The 4,412-nt window shown below is 48.6% G+C and overlaps 1 pseudogene; it reads right to left on the bottom strand.

The window, feature by feature from the left end:
• The window catches only part of LOC103593002, a 9,130-nt pseudogene extending 5,066 nt beyond the window's left edge, over nucleotides 1-4,064 (bottom strand).
• Between the last annotated feature and the right edge of the window lie 348 nt (nucleotides 4,065-4,412).

Genomic DNA, 4,412 nt, shown 5'->3' with positions numbered 1-4,412 from the left:
AAATGAGTGGGAGAAAGGAGATGAAACGCCTTCAATGGGGCACGTTAGGGGAGACGTTCTGTGGGGGTATATATGTTTTCCTCCTACCCCGACTATAGGAGAAATGTTAAGTGTGGTTGGGCCCCGAAACTCCTTTAAGACCGAGAAAGTGGCTCCTGTGTCCAGGAGGAAGGAGACGGATCGGCCATCCACGACAATGGTCACCCTGGGCTCGCTTTTAGTGATGGTCATGGTCGGGAAGGAGCCAGGGCCCCGTCAGTCTTCTTCTTCCTCAGCCAGTCCCACCAGAGGTGCTTGAGGTGCCCGGGATGGCTGGGGCTTGCTAGGCCAGTCTCCCCTTCAGGTGAGTGGACAGCCGGAGCCCCAATGCCCCATTTTTTGGTACCTAGGACATGGCTTGGTGGGCTCTCTGGGTGATGGGCAACTCCTTGACCAATGACCTTCTTTTCCACACTTAAAAGAGGCACCAGGGGGAGCTTTGGAGGCGGAGGGCCCAAAAGGGCACTTAGAAGGCTGAGTAATCATTTTGGCCAGCATTTGGAGGTTGGCCAGATCAGCCTTTTGTTTCCAGTTCCCATTCCTCCTCCCTATTATGAAAGACCTTGAAGGCCACTGATAAAATTTCAGTCTGGGGAGTAGCAGGGCCCCGTTCCAGTTTTTTTTAGTTTGGCCTTGATGTTGGGGTAGAATCGAGCCAAGAAGTATGTCATAAGGATGTGGCGTCCGTCTTCTGTGGTGGGATCTAGGTTGGTGTATTGTTGGAAAGCCTGAGTTAGTCGATTAAGGAACTTGGATGGGGTTTCTTCCTTTTTTTGGATAACATTCTGGACTTTCTGGAAATTAACAACTTTACGAGTGGCCTTTTTAAGACGGGCCAGGAGGCAAGAACTAAAGTGATCTCTGGCCTGAATTCCCTGTGGCGTGTTGTAATCCCAATGTGGATCCTATTCGGGGACTGTCTGGGGGCCAATGTGGAGGGCAGGGTTTGTGCAGTGGATTTCATCTGCATGACTCCGAGCTGCACCCCAAACGCAATTGCGTTCTTCGGGAAGGAGGGTGTTGGCCAGGAGCATATAGATGTCATGATGTGTGAGACTGTATGCCTGAAGGACCCATTGGAATTCTTTAATGTAAGTAGAGGGGTCAGTGGTGAAGGACCCTAATCTCCTTTCTAGCTGGGCGAGATCAGCTAATGAAAAGGGAACATGTACTCTTACGACCCCCTCAGCACCAGCTACTTCGCGGAGAGGAGCCATGGTAGAGGAAGGGAGGAGTCCCTGGGAATGAGTCACAGGGGGAGTAAAGGAGGGCGCCAGGGCAGGTGACATAGGAGTCGGCAGGGAACAAGATGGCAGTAAGGTGGGGCTAGAAAATGGCTGGACAATAGATGGCAATGGAGGAAAAGAAGATGGTGGCGGAGCTGCTTGTGGGGGTTGAGAGACAGGAAATGGCGGCAAATCGGGGCTGGAAGAAACAGGGGAGGAAGAGGCAGGAGGGAGAACAGGCTGACTAGGTGGGCCCTCACCCTGCGGCGGTTGTCCCGGAGACCAGGGCTGTTTGCTGGCCGGCCGGCCAGGTGCACGAGGCAGATGGAGCGGAGTTAACTGAGGGGGTTGGGGAGCAGAGGAAGTTACAGGACAAGGAGACCTGTGCGGATGGGGTTCGTCCGCAGGGTCAAAATTATCAGAAGTAGAGGGTAGTGGAAGCAGTGAGGATGAAGGGGGTTTGGATGCAAGGAGAACCTGGGAGGAAGAACAGGTGAGACAGAGAGAGGGATTTTGGGCAAGTAGGCGGAAAGCCTCAACGTAGGGAATCTCCTTCCATTTTCTCTGGCGCTGGCAGAGGTTGAATAAATCTCGAAGAATATCGGGGTTTAGTGTGCCTTCCGGTGGCCATCTGTTTTGATTATCTAATTGGTATTGAGGCCAATCTTGTGCAAAATTTTATAAGGAGCTTGGGCTTAATGTCAGGCTTGAGGGATAGGGTGGTGAGGTTGTTTAAGAGACATTGTAAGGGTGAATCACCCCGGAGGGAGGAGGCGGAAGCTCCCATTCTGAAGAGGATTAGAGAGAGAGAGAGAGAGAAGGTTTAAAAGGAGGATAGTATGAGCCCTCTGGCCGGATGAGAAGGACGGAACTCAGAGGGCGTCCCCAATGAGTCGTGCTGCTCTCAGGAGATGGGTATGAACCCAGGAGGGAAGGGGGTGTAGGTCGTCACCTAGACCCTCGCTTCCCGGAGGCAACTGTGCCGGAAGCTGGAGAGACCTAGCATGCTAGGGTTTACTGGATGGCGGGGGTCCTGGGCCTGGTAGGAGGAAGGTTAGATGGGTTCAAGGATGAACTCAGGAAGGAGGAAGGCTAAAAGGAGTGAGAGAAAGAGAGAGGGAGGAATGGGAGGTTCAGCCTCCAGGGCCGGGAATGTGTCAATGCCGGGGCCAGGGGAATGTGATTAGGGTGAAGGTTTAAATAATCTACAAGCCTGACAAAAGGAAAAGGGGGCTTACCTAACGGATGAGCCGGTGGTGGGTGAAGGAAGCCAGAGCCAGAGAAAACGGACAGGGGCGGACCATCAATCCCGGGGGGTCGCAGAGGAGTCCGAGGAGGTCCAAGGAAGGAGTCCCCTGTCGCAGGGTGAACTCCTTCCCGGGTTTCGGCACCAAATGAAGGGGTGCACGGACGAAGGAAGCACGTGAGACCCGGGCTAACAGTTCGCCAGAGAAGTTCCGCTTTATTCAAGGACTGCACGTACATTTATAGGGTGCTGTGTTCCAGGGCGGGAGAGAGAGTGGACGGGGTGGTAACTGATTGGACGGGGCTGGGCAGGAAGTGAGCCTTGACCTGTGACTGGCTGAGGTTTGGCGCGGGTGGGCTTGGGTGTTGGTGCCAGCAGGCTTGTTTACTGCTGAGAAGAACCAGGAAGGGCGCCATATTGCCAGGGTGTGTCCCTGTTCAGGGGCCCATGGGGTCCCTACACTCGCCAACATTAGTTTTCTGATCTTCAGTGTAGCAAGTACCATGACCAAAGGCCTTATCATATTGATTACATTCCAAATTTTTCTCTCCAGTATGAACTGTACGATGTTGAGTATAAACTGAGTAATCACTGAAGATTTTACAACATTCATTATGCTGAAGAACATTCTCATTTGTGTTATCTTTCAGATGTCTGGCTAATTTTGAATTCTGTTTGAATCTCCTTCCCTGAGCATCATACATATAAGGTCTCTCTTCTTTAGGATACGTTGGTTGTATAACAAAGTCTGACTTCAGACTAACATGTCTGCCAAATTCAATACATTTGGGGATACTATCTGCTATAGAAGTTCTTTTCCCACAAATAACTGTTGCCTGTTCCCAGAGTCTCACTTGAATTCCCTGTTTGATTTCTGAGTCACCATCATATCAGCAGGCCTCTTTCAAACTGGAGGTCCTTGCCTCAGCCTTTGTGTTTCTCTCTGTATCTATCACCTGGTATGATTCTTTTTCAGAAAATACCTTCTTTGGTTTTGACTTTCTGGTTCCCAAGACTGGGAAAAAAAGTAAAAATGTTCCCTGTACTAAAAAAAAGAAATGGCTAAAGTGAGAATGAGATATGCTATAAATACCTTTGGTCACAAGTGTAAGTCAAACAGTCAAAAAATAATTTAAGTACCTATTATGGGCTAGACACTGTATAATGTGATAAGATTCAATGATGAACAAAACAGAGTACAGCTCTTTTGAAATTTACAGTCTAATGGGGAAGATAGATATTAATCAAATAATTTCAAGCATGATGAATACAGTAAAGTAAAATGTTGGAGAGAGCTCACTTAGGGGACAACTGGTTCTGTACATAGGAATGGCAAGTGCCCCTAACTCTGAGCCACTGGACTCTTTCCTGGCTTTTGAAACCACCTCCTCACCCACCTTGTCTAGAGGTCACCCCAGCTAGGGTCATCCTTTAATGCCTGCATCTTCCATTCCTAGTGATACAGTCCCCCAGATACACTTCTTGATTACTTCTGAGGTTGCCATCTGATTTAGTAAGATCATTTGTTGTATTTTCCTCTGCTACCCTAAGTGTTATCCATTTGCCAAAGATGCCTTCAGCTTCTACTTTTTTCCTTCTCTCTGAGCCTTCCAAATGCACGTACACTGATCAAAAGCTTTAAAGAGAGTCCAAGTTTGGGAGACTGCAGAAATTTTAAGAGGATCAGAAATTGGACCTACTACAAGTACTAGTTCAGCTTTATATGGGTAAAGCACAGCTGACATTCGTTTTATAGTTGTAAAGTGGGATTGTGCAGTTGGCGATCTTGTAAGCACTCTCCAATCTTATTATGAATAAAACAAACAGCATATATGTCTTTGTAGGTTGGGAACTATTTTTAAAGTATTCTTAGTATGTGTATTTGACAACCTGATATAATG

This window comes from Galeopterus variegatus, unplaced genomic scaffold (genome assembly GCF_000696425.1).
Source record: "Galeopterus variegatus unplaced genomic scaffold, G_variegatus-3.0.2 Scaffold1255, whole genome shotgun sequence".
In the NCBI taxonomy this organism is placed as follows: domain Eukaryota; kingdom Metazoa; phylum Chordata; class Mammalia; order Dermoptera; family Cynocephalidae; genus Galeopterus; species Galeopterus variegatus.
This window is presented reverse-complemented; position numbering and strand designations above follow the sequence as displayed.